This window comes from Prionailurus bengalensis, chromosome C1 (genome assembly GCF_016509475.1).
Source record: "Prionailurus bengalensis isolate Pbe53 chromosome C1, Fcat_Pben_1.1_paternal_pri, whole genome shotgun sequence".
Classification (NCBI taxonomy): domain Eukaryota; kingdom Metazoa; phylum Chordata; class Mammalia; order Carnivora; family Felidae; genus Prionailurus; species Prionailurus bengalensis.
The window spans coordinates 29,738,159-29,759,111 of record NC_057345.1 but is presented as its reverse complement, the minus strand read 5'-3'; the positions used below and the strand labels follow the sequence as shown (position 1 = coordinate 29,759,111).

General features: G+C 47.4%; 1 long non-coding RNA gene across 1 annotated transcript; it reads left to right on the top strand.

The window, feature by feature from the left end:
- Positions 1-3,571: 3,571 nt before the first annotated feature.
- LOC122479570 lies at positions 3,572-5,261 on the top strand. Its single transcript, XR_006296366.1, has 2 exons — positions 3,572-4,463; positions 4,869-5,261. It is a non-coding gene; the product is annotated as an uncharacterized LOC122479570 (long non-coding RNA).
- The last annotated feature ends 15,692 nt before the right edge of the window (positions 5,262-20,953 follow it).

Genomic DNA, 20,953 nt, shown 5'->3' with positions numbered 1-20,953 from the left:
GTGCAGAGAGAGAGGGAGAGAGAGAATCCCAAGTAGGCTCCACGCTGTCAGCACAGAGCCCGACATAGGGCTCGAACCCATGAACTGTGAGATCATGACCTGACTTGAAATCAAGAATTAGACACTTAACCGACTGAGCCACCCAGTGCCCCTGTTTCCTCATCTTTAAATCAAATATCCATCTTGAGGATTACACGTGACAGTGTGTAAAAAGTATTTACCACCGTTTCCAGGTTTGGGTGGCTCCTCCATAAATGTTATTCCCTCCAGCCGCGCTGGTGCTGAGAATGTATGATGAGTAGGAGGTCATCTCTGCCTTCAGGGGGCTCTGAATGGAGCAGAGGGGACAGATGTGTACTCACGAAAGTTCAAGGCAGACTGTGACAAATGCTGTTACGGGGGCGGAGAGGACAGTGGGAACCCAAAGGAAGGCATAGGAAAAGCTTCATGGAGCTTAGGTGACATTTTAACAAGCCCTGGCGGGTAAGAACTTTTATCATTGCAGATAGGGAGGGGAAATCCCAAGAAGTCACGAGGCATAAAGCCTCCTGATAACAGCTATGGTGGAAATGCACTAACTTTTGGTCATACCGCTTCCCCGTAGTAGGCTGTGATCTCTTCATCGGTAGACAGCAGCTGCTAAACTCGAGAGTAAATGTTCCTTCCAGCTCACCCATTCCACAAGGCCAGGGTACTGCTCTGTTCATTACCAACTTTCAGCTCCTAATACATGGTGAGCACTCAATAAATATGTATTAAATAAGCAGGTATAATTTTATGCGTAAGTGGCTTGTCTCAAATGAGAAAAATCAGGGAAATATTTTTTCCATTTACTTGACATAAGTCATTTCCTGGGGCAGGGGGGCGGGGGGACAGGTGTGGTGGCAATGAACCCATCTACATTGTGTCACTATGTTTTGTCAAAGTCCTTCTGTCATCCTGGTCCTTCGATTTCTTGGCTGTGCCTCCCATTTCTTCCTTACATCCCCTAGTCTTGCTGTGGGCTCCTGCTCAAACTTTCAAGCGACTGGCATTTCCCTGGAGATTTCTTTAGCACTCAGCACCACGTCCTCGGTCCAGGCGAGGCAGACCCAGCCAACTCTGAAGAAGCTTTGCATGTTTTCCTTCACTTAACTTCCATTTTGCGATTGGCGTCTCCATGAATGGAGTAACCGTGAAACCAGAGCTCAACAGAAAAACGTCGAAAGCTGTCGAGCTACTACTATGCCACAGGACAGGGCTGGCTATCGGTGAAACTGTGCTATGAGGGGGTTTAGGCCCTGGGGGGTCCCCACCCCACTCCGTTTTGCCTCTGCTCCCCTCCTCAGGCCTATGCTTAAGACCCTCATGCTGCTTTCTTCTCCACTGGGACTCCTGGGGCTTACTCTGCTCCAGCCTTTCCAGATCACCCTTGTTCTTTCAAAGCTCATCCTGGGTTCCATTTCCTCTGAGATCTGCGGCTCTGTGTTTTTGGTACAATTAATTCGGTCCACACTTAATGCCCATCCTGTGCCTGGATCAGTATAAGCTCACAGGATGCCAGATGAAGGAAAAGCGCTTCTTGGCCCTGATCTGGCTTTCTAGGATGAGAGTGGCCAAGACGACAAACCAAACGATGCAAAGCCATTAACGGACAGTCCCTTTTAAGTGATAGATTTGCATGTTACCAGGAGCTTTCTGAAGTCAGTGGCTTACCTTCAAAGCATTCTTATCGTGACAAACAACTTTTAAAAGGTTTTCTCTTTTCTTAACCTTACAAGCAGGAGAGCAGTACTTATCAATGGCAGAAAACTTGGAAAGTGAAAGAATATATACGTAGGGGACAAACTTGTTGATGATCTCACTACCCAGAGGCAAGCCAGCGTTGGAATATTTTTCTTGTCTTTTTTCCCCCATGCACCCGAGATCCTGTGTTGCTATAATTTTGCCTCTACCACTTTTGTTAGCAAGCACTCTATCCCAACCATTTTGCAATGTTATAAAACACACTGAAGAGTGATTCTAATGGTAGGAGTTTGTCAGCAAGTAGGAGCGCTGAATTTATTTGGCACTGAGACTTGGGGTAGCCTCTCTAATAACACTCCCATTTCTGCGACTTCTAAGACAAGTGCTGCCATAGTGTATTTGTAACTCAGCCGATCTGCTCAGCCCTTCTCTGAAGACACCGCATCCTGTGCCGTTAGGTGCGAGCATCTCCAGTCTCCAGATTCTCCACTTCCTCCCTTCCCCCACCCCGACTTCCTTCATCTCCAGCGAGCGATAATATCTTTCATTTGAGCTTCTCTTTCTGCCTCCAATGACTGCCTCCCCTGATGAATTCTCTCTGGGTGACTTTGGCATTTGCATATTTCCTCGCTTGGATATTCTGAGATGTTGGAACCAGAGAGCAGGTTGATGCGATCAGGTACTTAGCTGAATGAGGCTTTCTCGGGAACTGCACAAATATTTGGAGTCGGGTGTGTGCCAATAGGCAATTAATTGAAATGTGGACACAGCAAGCTTCTGGAGGAAGGAAACTGAACTTGAGAAATTAGCTGTGGGAAGCAATCCTCCGCAAGATACAAAACAGTAATTTGGGAATTTCCTTTACCTCAGACTGAAATTGATTTGGTACAGAAAGAGGAAAACAAAAACAAAAACAAAAAACCCAAACCCAAACACGGTTGACTCCTGCATTACCAGAGCTGGAAGGCATTGTCAGAGAATGCTGGTCTGACCCTCCTGGGGATGGAGGAAAGAAAGCCCAAGGTCAGTGGCAAGTTGGGGCAAATTCAGGACCAGAAGCAAGATGCCCTGACTCCAGCCCAGGGCACTATCCATTTTATAAACTGACTGTCTACCTGGAGAGCCGGATTATCATATCAGGAGCAAAAGGGCGAGGACTGTGATTTAAGCATTTCCCCGTCACCGATGACTTTGTGAATACATTTAGGAAAATCCGTAACAAAACCAAGGTACTCGCTGATTGTGGCCTTAAGGACGGAAGCACATCTAGCCAACATTTATGGGGCTCCTGCTTCATGTGTGGCTGTCCGCTAGGCACTAAGAATGGAGGTGATTACAAATAGGGTCCCTGCTCCACACTGTGTGATGTTGGCCTGATCCCGGGAGGGGCCCAGCTCCTGACTTGTCCTCTTTAGAGGTATGAGCCTCTGTGTCCATCTGCATTTCTCTGTCTTCCAGGAGAATGGACCTTTCTCAAGATTTTTATAAATGATGTATAAGAAAAGAAAAGAGAAGGTCTGACCGTGACGTTGCTTTAGGATTCAGATTATCTTAGAGAGATATGAAAATCACCTGTTCATTGTTAAGGTATATATTTCGTGGTTCAGGACCAGAGTGATCCATTTTATTTATTTATTTATTTATTTATTTATTTATCTTTATTTTTTAAATTATTTTTAATGTTTATTTATTTTTGGCAGAGAGAAAGAGAGAGACAGAGCACAAGCAGGGGAGGAGTAGAGAGAGGGGAGACAAAGAATCCGAAGCAGGCTCCAGGCTCCAAGCTGTCAGCACAGAGTCCAAAGCGGGGCTCGAACCCACAAATGGTGGGATCATGGCCTGAGCCGAAGTCGGACGCTTAACTGACTGAGCCACCCACCCAGACGCCCCTGGAGTGATCCATTGCAGGCTTCCCCTAGAACATGGTTCTCAAAGTGCGGTCCCTGAACGGGAGGCATCAGTACTGCCTGGAGACTTGTCAGAAATGCAGATTCTCAGGTCCCACCTCAGTGCTACTGAATCACAGGCACTGGTAGGGCCCTGCCATCTGTTTTAACAAGCCCTCCAGGGGATTCTCATGCATGGTGGAGTTTGAAAACCATTGCCCTAGAAAATATGATTTGGAAATCTGGGCTGCTGAATTCTAGCACCAAGGAGGTAATCTATTTTTTATTATTGGACCCTTAAGAATAAACTCTCTTCATTTTAGAATACCCAGGTGAGCTGTTTCTATCCATTGCTGAGTGTTAAACGGGAAAACATGTCCAAATAATTCTTCAAAATTTAACTGACCAGCAGAGTCAGACACGATTCTGGGTAACCTGTCGTATTTCCAGTAAGCACAACGTTTGCATACTTTAAAGTTTCATGGAATAACTGAATAAGTTAATTGATTGCTTAATCTGTTATTTTTAGAATATCACTTCCTTACCTCATGTGAAAGTTTATTCAAAATTCAAATGGGAACATTTTATTACCCCAAAATGTTTTCCCATATACTTGAACATGTTACTAAGGAAACCAGTTGCAACATTGCAGTGATATTGTTGCTCTAACAAATTAACGATTCAGCCATGTAGATGCCATACTACGATTTTTTTCTCTCTCTAGAAAATTTCACACTTATTGAATTTATACATTTATAACACAGGACGTTGCAAGCGACGCTATACGGAGAAATCGCATCCCAGAGTGACAACGGAGGTTTCCCTGGGATGTGTTTTGTGCTGTTTGAGCAGGTGATTTTTCATCCTGTACCAGGAGCTCTTCTGCGCAGGGAAGCTGAGTTAGAGAGAGCAACCATCTCACAAGGACACTTGGTGTCAAGCTTGGGGGGTTCTCGCTGGTGAACAGCGACTAAAACCGGCTGCGTGTGTGCAAAGTGTGTGCTAATCACACTTTTAAGGAATCGAAGGACATCAAAGCATGAGATCACGCGACTGAGATGGCACCAGGAGATGGGGGGGGGGTGGATACAGCACAGTGGGAGGCCTCCTGCATTTTCTGCCTCAATGGGGGGAGGTGAGGTTATTAATGAGGGGATAGATTAGAACAGATGGGTATTTTTGACACATTTCCCCATGTTGTTATTTTCCAATACCCCATCTTCCCACCAGCTAGTCATGTGCCTTTCTCTTGGTTAGGAGTGAAAGCATGTGACTTTTTAAAGGGAAACCTCAGGAAGGGAGAGTGGAAGTGGAGACATTGCCATAATGATCAGAAGGCACCCTCAGTGGATTTGGAGAGTCTTCCTGAAGCCTCTGCTGGGAGGGGAGAGGGAGAAGCCACCGTGGGCTTGTGTGACTTTGGACACCGTGTTCGAAGGGAAGCCGTGTGACCCTTTCCCACTCACTCCAGCCCAGCCTCACGGCATCCAGCAGCCACCACTCGCCTCCTGATTGCCGTACCTTTCTGCAGCCTGGAGATTTGCATTGTAAATGCTGTTTGTTAGGCCCCTGAAATAATATTAATCACCGTAAAACAATTACGGTGCATAATTTGTACATAAAAAAGAAAGAGTGAACCTTTCGCTTGAATTAATATTTCTTTGTTTGTATCTTTCTCATCCTCACAAATAATGAGACCCCTGTCTGCCCTTCTAGGTGAGAATGGCTTTGGGAAAAGAAAGGTATCTATCTTCGAATGGCTTCTTGAAATGATGCACAGTTGTCCGGAGCCTGGTGGCCTATGCAGTTTGGGGTGGAAGAACCACAGACCCTGGGGAAAGAGACATCTCGACACCCTGTTGCAAGGTGCTTCTTGCAAAGAGGAGAGACAGAAGGGTGGGCACCAGGGAGCTGCACAAGGGGAAGGTCTGGGAAGCAGAGCAGCAAAGGAGCAAGGCTCTGTGCCTGTGTTTCTGTGGGTGCACCCTGTGTCCATCTGGGGAGAAACAGCTGGCAGTGAACAGAAGCCTAAGGGAGTTGGGAACCACCATTCACACCCACTGCCCACAGTACTGGGTTCAGTGGTGGTCTTCACAAGATTTGTCCATGTACTAACCTCTGGAACCAGCGAACATGGATTTCTTTCGGCAAAGAGTCTTTTCAGATGTAATTAAGTTAGAGGTCTTGAGATTAGATCAGCTTATACTATCCAGGTGGGCTCTAAATCCAATAATAAGTGTCCTTATATGAGACAGAGGGAAGAGACCCTGGAAGTGAAGAGGAGAGGCCCTGGGAAGATAGAGACACATGATGCGGCCACAGCCCAGGGATGCCTGGAGTCACAGGAGCTCAAACAGGCAAGGAAGGATTCTCCCCTCCAGCCTTTGGAGAGGGCGTGGCCCTGCCTAGGCTTGATTTCGGATCTCTAGACTCCAGAACTAGCAGAGAAGGGTTTTCTGTTGTTTTAAGCCACTACGTTTTGTAGCAGTTTGTTACAACAGCCCTAGGAACTGACACACACACACACACACACACACACACACACCATGCCCTCCCCCTTCCCACAACCTCTCAGGGAGATTCACTGGCTCGAATTTTGAGTTGATGATAATGTTCTCACAAGCCACTGCTGGAGGTCCCCAGAGCACATCCAAGCTTGTGGGACTGCCGTGCTGTGCTGTACCTGGGTCCCAGATGATTTCTCCCAGGAAGACTCTCCTTCCCAGGAAGTCACATACCAGGCATTGAGCACAGAGAATTTCAATGTCAGGTCCCTCTGACATACCGTTTAGGACTGGAAATAAGGGCCTGCGTATGAGGCAGAATTGGAGAGGACTCTGTAACTACCATTTTGGACTCTCTTCTTTATCCCTTCTCTTTATCCCTATCTCTTCTTTACCCTCTGCTTCTTTATCGAATCTCAAAGGCTCATGACTAGAGTTAGCACCCATACTCCAGGACAACATACATTTCAAAACTAACAGGACCCTATATATGGAGCACATATGTACCAGGCGCTGTATTAAAATTTCTACATTGGCTATTTCATTTCTCCTTGCAGAAGTCCCGGAGGTGTGTGTGGGTGGGCGGTTATCCTGATTTTGCAGATGAGGAAACTGAGGCCCAAGGACATGAGGTAATACTCCCAAAGTCAGGAGGCTGACAGTTCGCAGAGCCAGCCTTTGAACCCTGGGTGTCTTTGACTCCACGGCTCATACCCACAAGCGCTTTTCTACTATTTTGTTCTTAGGAAGGCAGCCCGGTGCAGGGACACACATCTGTGCCTGTCCTGGGCACTCACTTTCAAAAGAATATGCACATGTTTTGCATTTGAGGCCATTTGACTTGGTTAATTCTTTCACATTGCACATTTTCTTTCCGTAGGGACTTCAGAGGGCATTTGGGGACAGATTCCAAATTGAACTATACCCTCCACAAGGTGCTTTGTGGTTTGGTTCGGTTAGGGCTCTGCCTTCACGCCAAAGTTCACACACCTGAATGTTGTAAGAATTTTCATGGTCTGGCCGCTGCCTGCCTCCCCAGCCTCGACTCTCGTAAGCCTCTCCTCTCCACCTCGTGTGGGTGACCTCATAGCTATTCTGAGCTACTTTCAGTTTTTGTGTGTCTCATCCTCTCAACAGACTCCTGTCCTTTGCCCAAGCTGTTTCTTCTGCTTGGAATTCCGTCTCCCTACTGCCCTCTCCACTGGTCACCCCATCTCTATCCTTTGACTATTTAACTTGGGTAGCTCTATTCATCGTCTGGGTCCCAGATTAGAAGTCAGCCACTCCAGGGACGTCTGGGTGGCTCAGTCAGTTGGGCATCTGACTTTGGTGCAGGTCATGATCTTGTGGCTCATGAGTTCGAGCCCCGCTTTGGGCTCCAAACCCGCTTTGGGCTCCAAACCCGCTTCGGATCCTCTGTCCCCCATCTCTCTGCCCCTCCCCCACTCGTGCTGTCTCTCTTTCAAAAACAAATACGCTTTTTTTAAAAAAAGAAGTCAACCACTCCAAGAAGCCTTCTTGGATCACCTGAACTTGCCCAAGAACCTCTGGTGGGACTCTCGAAGCATCCTTGATCTCCCCACCTATCACGTTGTATGATAATTTTATTATCTGTATCCTTCACCTTGCTGCAGGTTGAGGGCAGGGACAGGGTCTGCTTGAGTCACCGTGTATGCCTGGCACCCAGCCCAGCACCCGGCACAGAATAGTGATTCGATAGGTATTTGTGAAATGAATGGAGTTAAGAAGGCCAGAAATGACTTCCTGGATCATTAGGCTCAGAGTTATGTCATTAATTAGGACACTGAGGAATGTTATATTAAAGGGCATAGTTATCTGACCAGTTGTCAACCTCAAAGGTTAAGGATGTTCTCAGAATATTCCAGATTCGTTTTGCAAGCTCCTAGCAACAACTTCATCTAAATCATTTGGACAAATTTTAACATTGAAGGAGATGGCCTTATTTGATGTGTTCAGTTCATTTCTTCTTTGCAACTAATCTATTTAGTATGACCACTTAGAATAATAAATTGCAAATTGTTGACCACCAAATACATATGATAACAGTTTCAATGTTGTTTCTAAATTGATTCCTCCAAGTGTCAAAGGGAACCCCCAAGTACCTAAGATGGGCTGTCTGTCGTCTTTTACTAAGGCCCCTGTGAGATAATAGAAAAACATGTATATATTGGTCTCTGTCCCTGGTTCCTGCTACACAGCTCCCCAAATCCTTGTAATTTCCTAAGGGATGAGGGTACTAGGAGAGTCTTTTGTTCTAATGAGGCAGCTCCGGGTGGGCTCCTGGTTGGCTCCTGGGTGGGGCTGGTCACCAGAAAGACCAAGTCATGATTAGAAGCTTGGAATTTTCAGCCCCCTACTGTCCAGAGAGGAATTAGTCATTGGTCATGCCATAAAATTCCCAAAGAACGGGGTTTGGAGACCTTCCATGCTGACAAGCACACCAATACTGGGAGTATTGTGAGGTACACGCCCCAGCCCCACAGGGACAGAAGCTCTTGCACTCGGGACTCTCCCAGACCTCGCCCTATGTATCTCTTCATCTGGCTGTTCATCGGTGTCCTTTATCATATGCTTAATAAACTGGTAAATGCAAGTAAGTGCTTCCCTGCGAGCTGCTCTAGCAAATTAATCAAACCAAAGGAGGGGGGTCGTTGGAACCTCTGATCTATAGCTGCTTAGTCAGAAGCACATGTGATAACCGGGGCTCTGGAGTGTGTATGTGGGAAGTGGGGGGGGGGAACAGGCCAGTGGGAATGAGCCTTTACCCTGTGGGGTCTGACACTCTCTCCAGGTAGACAGTGTCTAGATGGAGTTGAACTGTAGGACACCCAGCCAGTGTCGGAGACCTGTTTGTTGTTGTGGGGGAAAAGCCCCACATATCCAGTGAGCAGAAGTATCAGAAGTGTGTGTGGAGTGAAGGAATGCCCTCGGGACAGACACACAGTAGTCAAGAACTGGTCTTTCTCTGCCGGGAAAGAGGAAGACTGTGTCTCTCTTGGGCATCTCCCTGGTGACTATGGATTGAGCTCCTGGCCCTTCTGAACCTTCCGACCACGCTCAGTGAGGGGGGTTTCAGTCCACCCCCTGCTCTTCCTTTGCTCAACACAAGGGCATTGGTATCATTCTTTAGGTTCTTTCTGGCCTTCCTGAAGGGCAGTGACTTCATTCAGGATTGCAGAGCCTGGTTGGATGTGCTGGGCTTCAACAGCTGTTGTACTTGGTGACTTAAAGACCAATGCTCTGTGGCTGGTGCTGGAGAAAGAGCTGGATTAGTGGTCAGAGGACCTGGGTTCTCACCCAGCTCTTCCTTGTGGCCTCTCTTAGTTAATGTCTGCTGAAGGGATATGTCTTGTGTCAGTGGGTGGGCTTGTTTCCCTTGCCTTTTGAAAACGTGAAGAACAAGACCTCTCCATCCCTTGACTTTCTTTCAAATTATCTTCCCCTCCCATCTTAAAACAGTGCGAACAAAGGGCAAACTCAATGGCATTGTCAGAATGGAAAGGCCCCTTCCAATTTTTTGGCTTCTTGTCTGAAGTCTTGTCTTCAGTCAGCACCAAAATATCCTTACAAACAGAGAATGTGGGGAGTCCACACTTGAAACTAATGGCCATGGAATCTGAGAATGGTTGAGTCAGAGGGAGGAAGGAAAGCCAGGAAGGAGGAAGGGGGACGGGAGGGATTGGGGAGAGAGGGAGAGGGAATATAATGGAGTCACAGGGCTAATCATTGGCCTCTTTTCCATGACTCCCTTCCTTGTTGGGTTTTCCCAGTGAAGGAAGCTCTGTGTTCTGAGCTGAATGGTAAATTCAGACTGAGATGCTGGGGTCCACAGAGCCCTCCCTCCCTCCCTGTTTCCTTGGGGTTGTGACAGTAGCCCCGTCTGTGGTGTTGGTGTGAGCCCAGGGTCCAGCTACTCCCGGCCAGTGAGGTTGACATACACCACCCCCTGCAGCTCTGGGGTAACTGTGCCAGCACAGCTCCTATAGCAGCCTCTGCAAAGCCAGCCTTCCATGCCCAGGTCACATCTGGCTTGCGACAGAGCTGGCTTGTTTTTCAGAAGGTAGAATGGTGGTATTCCGTGGGAGGCTCTTATTCACTAAAGGACAACACAGGCTGGGTCAGCCTCAAAGGTGTCGAAGATGCTGAGGGAGGGAGGCAGCAGGAGGTCCCGGCTCCTTGTGTGAGCCCAGTCTGCTGGGGTCTCATTGACTGCAGAAGCCTTGCTCTCCGGGCACTTACCGGGCTGCTGGCTGTCTTCACAGGGCTACGTGCAGAGGCTCCCACAGCAGGGTTCTGACTTCCCCTTTAAAGAGAACCTGCCAGGGTGGGGGGTAGGAGGAGTGGGGTGCTGACTGGACTAGTTCCTGGGCACTGGGGGTCGCTCTTGGCCCACCAAAAGGCCATAGCAGGGCCCTTCTTGGGCTCTAGAGAAGACTTTAAGGGGAGGCCTTTGGCTAGCCACAGAGAGCTATCCCGGGGCTTTGGTCAAGGCTATGCCAGACCCCAGCTCTTCTTCAACTGAGCCTCGGACTAAGGGTTGCAGTATTTGGGCTTCTTGCCCAGAATCAGGGCAGGCAAGCTCAGGTCATGCCAGGTCCTTACGACTTTGGAAAGAGATATGTAGCGTTTAGGAGGCCAGTCTGTCTTTCTAGGCATGGGGAGTCTGTCTTTCTTCTTCCCCTCCTGACACCACCTTAGCAGTACTCCAAGCCTTCACCGTTTCTTGCCAGCACTATTGGGACAGCTGTCTAAATGGGTCTTCCTAGTCCTGGTTTCTTCTCCTCTCCTTCCTCAGCACTGTGGTCAGTGACATTTATCAAATACCAACTGCATGTCAGGCACGGAATTGGTTCCTGGTGACACAGAAATGCATGAGCCCCAGACCCTGAGCCCCCGAAGCCCACGGTCTGGGAGGGAAGAGAGACTATGACAGATAGTGACAACAAGCTGTCTTTAGTGTTGTAACAGCGGTGAGCTCACGCTGCTTTGGAAGGATAGAGCAAGTCACAACAAACCCAACTGGTGACATTGGAGCTGAGCTCTAGAAGGCAAGTAGGCGTTTGCCTGACAATAAGGTAGGAAGGGGATTTTAGGCAGTGAGGATCCAGGACTACTGACCTGGCGTGTTCAGTGTCGTCAAGATGCCGGACTCGGGGCCAGGCAGCGATCAGATCAGCCAGCGCCTCGGATGCCCTTCTGAGTTGGCTGGAATTTTTGCCAAAACAAAAATCAAATCACTTTGCTTCCTGCTTGTAAACCTTAAATTGTCACCGGGCAGAGCACACATTCTGGGCCATGTGGTTTGCCTAGGCAAACCTCGACCACTTTCACCTCCCCCATATCCCCCTGTGGAACCCCCACCCATCCTTCAGCAATTAACTTCGACCCAACTACCTCTGTGAAGCTGTTCCAGGTTCTTCGATCTGAACTTGATCTTGCCTTCTTTAGACCCTCACAGCATCGAGTGCCTCAGAGGATGTCTCCTTTCTGTACTTAAATACAATTCTGTACCTAATGCTTAAATCCTTTCTGTACTTAAATACGAAGTCTGATTCATTTTTTCTTTTTCTTCATAGAGACCCACACAGAGCCTGGCACATAGTAGCGGTCGAAGATTTGCTGAACTAAGACTTTTAATGCCTGTTAAGGGTCAAATTGTGCCTCCTCCCCAAAAAGATATGTTCAAATTCTAATCCCTAGTACCACTACTTGTGGACATGACCTTATTTGGAAAGAAGGTCTTTGCAGATGTAATCAAGTTAGGTTGAGGTCATGTTGGAGTAGGGTGGGCCCTACTCTAATAGGACTGGTGTCCTTATTTTTTTAATGTTTATTTATTTTGAGAGAGGGAAACACAAAATCCAAAGCAGGCTCCAGGCTCTGGGCTGTCAGCGCAGAGCCCAACACGGGGCTCGACCTGAGCCAAAGTCTGACGCTCAACCGACTGAACCACCCAGGAACCCCTGGACTAGTGTCCTTATAAGAAGAGGATAAGGAGGAGCGCCTGGGTGGCTCAGTCAGTTGAACATCCGACTCTTGATTTCGGCTCAGGTCGTGATCTCACGGTTGTGGGATAGAGCCTGGCATTGGGTCCGCATTGAGCACACGGAGACTGCTTGGGATTCTCTCTCTCTCTTTCTCTCTCTGCTCCCCACCAAATAAATAAATAAACATTTTTTTAAAAAATAAAGAAAAAGGAAGAAGAAGACGAGAGGAACAGAGATAACAGAGGGAAGATGATGTGAAGACACGGAGGAAAGCTGGCCGCCTGAGGACTGAAGCAGAGGTTGGGGCAATGCTTCCAGGAGCCACGAACAACTGGGCCACCAGAAGCTGGAAGAGGCAAGGAAGGATCCTCCTTTCAAAGCTTTGTGGGGTGTATGGGCCTGCCAACACCTTGATTTCAGACTTCTGGCCTGCAGAACTGAGAAACAATACATTTCTGTTGCTGTAAGCCCCCAATCTGTGGTACTCAGTGATGGCAGCCCCAGCAAACTCAGGCAATGCCCCTATTCCTCTGCTCCTCGTCTCTCCTGGCTGGCACTGCCCTCTCTGGTTTTCTGGGCCCTGACACCTCCACATAGGCCCTACCCCTCCAGCTCAGTTCCTCCCCGACACTCACCTGTGTTTGCCACCACCACACTCATCTCTGCCCTTGGTCAAGGCCACACTTCGAGGTAGCTGGCCAATCTACTGTGCACAAGATTGTTCTCATATTCATGTACCCTCACTTGGGCAATAGATCTGAATTTTAACCTGGGCCTCCCTGGGGCCCAACAGTGTGCACCCCCAGGATTGACTCTAAGCAGGGGCCTCTCACAGCATCAAGAATGGCAGGGCTGGGGAGCTTGAGTGGCTCAGTCTATTAAGTGTCTGACTTCAGCTCAGGTCATGATCTCGCGGTTCCAGAGTTCGAGTCCCACATGAGGCTCTGTGCTGACAGCTTGGAGCCTGGAGCCTGTTTCAGATTCCGTGTCTTCCTCTCTCTGCCCCTGCCCCACTCATGCTCTGTCTCTCTGCCTCTTAAAAGTAAATAAACATTGGGGCGCCTGGGTGGCGCAGTCGGTTAAGCGTCCGACTTCAGCCAGGTCACGATCTCGCGGTCCGTGAGTTCGAGCCCCGCGTCAGGCTCTGGGCTGATGGCTCAGAGCCTGGAGCCTGTTTCCGATTCTGTGTCTCCCTCTCTCTCTGCCCCTCCCCCGTTCATGCTCTGTCTCTCTCTGTCCCAAAAATAAATAAAAAACGTTGAAAAAAAAATTAAAAAAAAAAGTAAATAAACATTAAATAAAATTTTAATAATAATAAAAAAATAATGGCAGGGCTGGAAGGGCCCCCGCTGTATGAATGGAAAGACTGAGGTCCAGAGATTTATGGAGCACTGACTCTGTGCCAGGCACCGAGCTGGTCATGGATGTGCAGTAGCAATGGAGGAAGAAAAGACAACCAAAATCTTCCCTGTGGGTCTTATCTGCCTGTAGGTGGGGAGATGGCCATTAGCTGCATCCATCAGAGTATCAAATTACAACTAAGATCAGTATTTATGAGAGAGAGGCACATGGTGTCATGAAATCTGAGACATTGGGCACTTTTGTGGGTGACAGATTCTGGACACTTCTGCTTCCCTGGATGGGCACCACACCCTGGTGGCTGCCCATGGGTAGGGCTCTCTGGGTGTCCATGGGTAGGGCTCTCTGGGTGCAAAGGAAAGAAATCATCTCACAAGTATACTCCCCAAAGTTGGGAAAACCCCAAAGAAGGGACTACATACTTCTTAAAAATGTCCTTATTCCTTTATTCATTCACTTATGCATACAGTCAACAAACATTTATGGAGTACCTTCTATGTACCTCGCACTAGTCAAGTGTTACAGACACACGTTTGTATCCTTTCGAAGAACACACAGTCTAATGAAGGTGAGAAGCCTATGAACAAGCATAGGCCAGGCACATAGTAGGCACTCTTTAAGACCCTGCACTGGAGAGGACATCAGAAATGGACCAGCTGCTTCTCCAAAGGCAGAAGTCACAGTTGCCACCAGGTGCAAGCCAAAGAACTCCAATTTCCTCTTCTTTAAGTTTAAATGTCTTTCGAATGTGCCAATGCAATGCGTCTCCGGTGAGATCCCTTTCTAGTGAATTTGGCTGAGTCTTTGATTAGCACCAAAACCTCATTTTTCACTTTCAACTGGTTCCCCCCCCTTTTAACATTGGAGCTCCCAAGATGTTCTTTGTTTCTGTTGCAAAGTGTGTGTGTGTGTGTGTGTGTGTGTCTGTGAGGCAGGGGTACAAAGAGCCAAGACTTATTTTCAGAGCTATAGAGGAGCTGGCAGAAATGGAAAAATAAGGTTTTCAAGTTCAGATGTTTATGCTTTAGAAGAGATGTAGATAGAAAGGCTCGTGGCAGTCTGTGTGTCCTGTTCGATATCTAAGGAGCATCCCTCGACATGCCTTCTAGCATTCTGATTAAAAAGCCTCCCTGCCCCTTCCGTGCCTGACTCCTGTCCTCTTCCCCTCCCCCGGGGGGGGGGGGGGGCTGAATTTACCAGGTGGGGGGCAATGCTCCAGGAGGAGGGGCTTTTTGTTCATGCCTGAATGAGAAACCTGCTTTCCTGGGTTAGCAGGGCCCGATGATCAGGGCAGATTAATCCCAAGAGGTAGTCGGTGCACAATTAACATTTTTGCCTCTTATTTTAATTAAGAAGGGCCAGGGGATAGGGTGTTAGCATGTCTAATGGGACCGTGTGGCATGTGCTGACTGCCGGAGGAGTTTCAGTTATTAGCACTTGTTGAAGACTTTCTAGATAATTAAATACCACATTAATCATTGCTCTGAATGGACACAGAATTTTATTTCTCATCTGGACTCCTTGTAAGCGGGAGGCAAAGTGGCTCCCAGACCTGGTGGCACCCAGCACACAGGCAGGAGCTCACCCGACGCAAGCCCGCTTCCAGTGGTTCTGCGGAAAAGAAAAGATTCTAGCAGACATTCGCCTTCGTTGTTCTGACAGCTGAAGCTCTCTTCACAGGCACATTAACATGACCTCATTAGTTTCTGCATCTACTCTTGTAACCACATAAAACGGAGTGCGGTAGGAGCCAATCATGCTAATTACATCAGATCGGTTTGCATATTCATAAACCATTTTCTGTTTTATGGACAGCAAAAATAAACACAGTATCTCTTTAATAATTTTAAGTGGGTCACTTTCAGGACTGTATCTGTTTTAAATAAATTATCATATTGTTAAAGGCCACAGTCAAAAGCTATTTTTTGAGCAGCCTGTGAGGTGGGAGTGGGGGGCAGGGCACGTCGGGGGGGGGGGGGGGGGTAGACTCAGGGAGTCAACAGGATTAACCAATTGGTCAATTTCCAAGGTCTCTTCTGCCAAAGAAAACCCAGACTTGAAAACCAGCCCTGGTTTAGTGAACAGGTGCCGTGCAGCCTCTTACTAATGACAAAATATATTCTTGTCAGAACTATGAGATTATCCAAATCACAGTCTTAAGCAGTAGGAGTGAAACCCAGTAACATACCAACTCCTGTGTTTTCTTGGAAGTGTTTAATTTTAGGGGCCAAGCTTAACATTCTGGCTTTTCTCAGGCGGGATAAAAAGTTGGCATAAAAACAATGAGAAGCAGGTGTCTGGTTGACTCAGTCGGTGGAGCATGGACTCCTGATCTCGGGGTCCTGAGTTCAAGTCCCATGTTGGGCATAGAGACTACTTTAAAAAAAAAAAGCAGGAGTCAAATCTGCAAAAATGGACCTTTCCACTATCCCACTTGTGCTCCCCTCTTGCCAGACAATCCTGGGACCAGAACAAGCCTACCCTATGCCCCCTGTTCTGTGGGAATCCTTCCGAACCAGGAACTGTAACCATTGACAATGGAGCCGAGTTACAGGTTTCCTTTGCTTTGGGGTGGGGAGAAAGCTTCAAGTAAGAAAGATACACAAGATTTTCAGAGAGAGTGCACTCAACCTAGTTAAGGGACTAACCTGTTTTCAAGACTACCCCAAAGACACAGTTATATGAGACAATTGATTTGATAATTATGAATCATTCCTATTCATTCATTAAATTGGGTCCCAGACAACTAATACTGCCCTAATCCAATTGAGTGCTACATGTATTTTAAGGTAATAAGACAGCATTTCTTTGGGGCGCCTGGGTGGCGCAGTCGGTTGAGCGTCCGACTTCAGCCAGGTCACGATCTCGCAGTCCGTGAGTTCGAGCCCCGCGTCAGGCTCTGGGCTGATGGCTCGGAGCCTGGAGCCTGTTTCCGATTCTGTGTCTCCCTCTCTCTCTGCCCCTCCCCCATTCATGCTCTGTCTCTCTCTGTCCCAAAAAAAAATAAATAAACGTTAAAAAAAAAAAAAAGACAGCATTTCTTTATTTAAGAACCATCCCGTAATCTAGGCATTCCACTGATACAAGCTGATCTTTTCCAACACGTTTAATAGAGAGGTTGTTTCGTATTTACGCACAGTTACAACCCCACATGTATTTCTAGCTCTGGATCTTCCTTCCTTTTCTCTTTGTTGTAAACACTCCTGGGAGAATTAATGCGGCATTTCTTAGTGGTAGTCCAGGCTATCCCCATTTTGTTGTTGTTTTTCAAATGTTGCTTCCGATTGAGTGGGCGTAGAAGCTGGAAAAGGCTCTCATTTTCCATAATGCGTAGGTCCCTGACTCAGAGCTTCTTGAGGGCCTTCTGCTCAACCTCCAAAAATGTTTGCATTTATTCACCTTCACCTTGGTTCCTGGCTAGGTTAGTAGACTCTGAGCACAGGCGGCTGCCCTGTGTTATTATGTGAACCAGAGTTGAAGCTTTCGTGTGTCAGCTGCACTGATTTTGAAATACCCTATTATTTGTGCAATATACCTTGGAATTACAGTTTATAATTTCATGAAAGCCTAACATATCTGAATGTTTACAAGTTCTATCCCTTGGGGAAATATATAGTGTTCATTTCTTTTGTTTAGTCTATTTAAAGTAGGACTAGATACAAAGCAGAAGTGATTGACAAATTAATGCTCTCAGCTCCTACTCAAAAGTACTTGAATTATTAGTACAAAAAGCATGTTACAAACTGTAATAATTTTAACTCCATTTCATTGCTAAAAGCTAATAATAATGAAAACAAATGAAAATAGTAATGCAATCTAACGCTAGCCAGAATGGAAGCAGTCACAGAAGTTGGGACTCTGCAATCAGATAATTAGTTCCATTAAAACTAAGGAACGGGTAAGTCTGTTCATTTATTTTGGATTCAGTTCTGTGGGGGAAGAACGAGAGGAAAAAGAATGGCCCCTGTGCAACATAAATCAGACCTAACCTTCCTTCTTTCGTCCTTCTTCCCTCCACAGGGGAGGGAGGCATTTCTAGGGTGAAGGCTGTACTCCCACGGCAGAGGGGGAGCAGAGGAGCTAATGGGTGACACCAGTGAGTAGAAAGTCACTGCTGATTGCAATTAGAACAAAGGAATCTGGAAGGCTCCAGTCCCACCTGCAGACTGTCTCAGCCACCTCTGGGGAAGGGAGAGAAGTGTGTGTTCCTGGAACAGCCCTGAGTAGAGAACACTGGTTATCAGGAAATGGGAGGGAGGGGTACTGGTCAGGGTTCTCCAGAGAAACAAAGCCAATAAGATTTATATATTTATTAGATCTTATATTATATATGCTTATATAATAAGTATATGATATTATATATACATTGATTGTTATAAAAATATTTGTAACCTATAATAATCTTTATGTATATTTCTGTCTGTCTATCCGTCTATCTGTATCGAGAGACTGATTAGTAGGGATTGGATCACATGATTATGGAGGCTGAGAAGTCTCAAGATCTGCAACCAGCAAACTGGAGACCCAGGAGAGCTGGTGGTGTGAATCCCAGTCCAACTAAAACCAGGAAAGTCCATGGTAAGGGTTCAAGTCTGAGGGCAGGAAAAGGCCAGTGTCCCAGCTCAGCACCGAGGCAGGCAAAGTTCCTTCTTACTCGGCTTTTCTCTTGTATTCAGGTCTTCAGTGGATTGGATGAGGCCCTCCCACCTGGGGCAGGGCAATCTGCTCTACCCAGTCTACCAATCTGAATGTTAATCGCTTCCAGAAAGACCCTCACAGACACACCCACAATATAATGTTTGACCAAATCTCTGGGCACCCCGTGGCCCAGTCAAGTTGACACATAAAATTAACTTGGGATCACGCTTGGGATCTCTAATCTGAATTCATCTTGTCAGTGTATCAATTATTATCTGTGGATGCAAAACAAACCACTCAGTATGGTTCTTCTGGTCCGGGCTGTTAGGCTGATCCCCGCTGAGCTCACTCATGCAGGGGCCGTCAGCGCGTCAGCGGTAGGTTGGCTATGGTTGAACGAGGATGGGCTCATTTAGGAGTCTAGGGGTCTGCAGGTTGTTAGCTGTGGAGGAGGGGCCGTGTGCCTCTCATCACCCAGCAGGCTAGTCAGGGTGTTTTCCCAGGTGGCAGCCACAGGGCTCCAAGTGCAAGCACTTTTCAAGTCTCAGCTGGCATCATGTTAGTTATTGTCCCTTTGGCCAATGCGAGTCACGTGGGCGAGGCCTGAGTCGTGTGGTAGGGAACCACTCAAGGCTGTGGGTACAGGCAGGTGTAAACAAGTTGGAGGCCATCCTGCCATGGCCTGTTACAGTCAGTTTCCGGGTCTCCTAGATGCTCTCTCTGACCCAGGCAAGGAGGGGCCAATGTGGGCAGCCTGGTTTTCTTTCCCAGTCTCTTGTAGATTCCTTCTCTGTCCCCACCTCCCATCCTTTAAATGCTGGTATTCTCAAAGCTTCTGTCCTTGGCTTCCTATAATAAGGATCATGTTGGGACACTAACCCGCACACCCAACCTGAAAACTCTGGAATATCAGAGCAGATTACTGGATACAGGCATATGAGCCTCAGTGTCCTTTGGGTGGAGATCCTGAAATATTGCAGGGTTCAGCCCCTTGAGGAAGTGTCTTCTAAACTTCCTGGCAGGGAAAAGATCAAATATGTCTTAAGGAGTTATAAAAGGAGCTGTATTTACCTGACAATTAAATTATTGTCAACGACTTAAAGAATTAAAGTATTGTCAGGTTGAGGGGTGCCTGGGTGGCTCAGTCGGTTGGATGTCGGACATGATCTCGAGGTCATGATCTCGAGGTTCGGGAGTTGGAGCCCTGCATCAGCTCTCTGCCATCAGAGCAGAGCTTGCTCTGGATCCTCTGTCCCCCTCTCTCTGCGCCTCCCCTGCTTGTACTCTCTCTCAAAAGTAAGTAAACATTAAAAAAATATATATCGTCAGAGTCAGGTCATCCAACCAGAGCTCTTCTGTGTTTCTCACCACAGCAGGATCTTGCTCTGGTGAATATACTTCGGGAAAGGCACCTCAGTACCCTGGAGATTTTTCACCGAGGGTGTTTACAGAGCAGCTAGAGCCATCTTGGAGAGGAAGGATGGGGTGGAAGGAGCTGGGATCCTGCTGCCCCAGCTAACTAGGCCAGGAAGTAACTAAGAGTGAAATACTCCATGATTACCACCCAGGGTAGGAACTGTGGTGTACGTGGCTGGGAACCAGACTGGTTCTGTGTTTTGGGATACAGTGGTGAATGGTGTCTTCCCAAGACATGGAACATTTAGGCCAAGACATTCCAGGAATCTTGCCTTGTGGCCCCAGAAGCTGGACACAGCCTGGTGGTCTGGTTGGGCCACGTGGGTCACAAGGCTTTGTGATGGTTATGGGGTTGCAGACCAGACAGCCGCCTCCAATTCTTTCCTCGTGTGTTGGGCTGCTTCTGCCTTCAGACTTCAAATATTGTGCAGAAATGCAAGTTTATTGTTATCAATCCCATCTCCTGAAACTTGACAAATGCATTCTTATGCAGATAATTAAGAGATAATGTCAACGGCACAAAGCTTTGTCACTGAAATAATGGTTTCCCACTGTGAAGTTTATGCCTCAGCAAAGTCAAGGTGTTTGTTCCCAAAGTATAACTCCTTATCCCTTTGACAACTGTCTGTGACATCCTTCATCCCCACCCCCTCCTCCCCAAGTCATGATAACAGCAGAGCCAGTGTCTGGGGACACCGGTGGGGATGACAAGTCTCTTGGTTCTGCAGTACTAAATCGGGAACAGAACTCTGGGCTTCCAACGCAGGTTTTCAGGCGTCCGCTCTGCAGGGACCACCTCAGGCAAAACACCCCTCCTCACTCTGCCTCTATCTCCCCTCTTCTAATTTGAAAAGAATAACTCTTGACCCTGATTCCAAAGTTGAATGGGATGCATCTGGTGGCATTTGGGTTCTGTAGACTATTAACAGGATATACATGGACTGTAGTCATTGGGTCTCATTTCTGCCCCATATATGTTGTATCTCTGAGAGCAAATATACAAATGAGCTCAGAGAGCTAAGAGCTAAGAGAGCTCAGAGAATAGGTTAATATTTATTTTAAGAGCATCAGGGTCGGACATCGATTAAAAGGACTAAGGAAGCTGGTGTTGTGCGCACTGTGTCGTGTTTTTATGGTCCTGTAGTGAGTGAAGTAAGCACATTATCTCCAGCACAAAGGCCAGAAACACCCCAGGTCTTACCCAGTTGCTGCTGTAATGAGGCAGGTGTGCACATTTCATTGAAGTGTAAACCTGCCCCCTCTCAAACAGGTGCAAATAGGGTGATGCTTTGAGAGAGATGGGCTGGTGGTCCTTTTGGAAGGACACACAACTAAGAAGCAGGAGGTCTTAGCACAGAGGCGCTTCTAATACCAGCAAGGTAGGGATGGCTGTGTGGCCATCTCTAGAGGGGAAGCA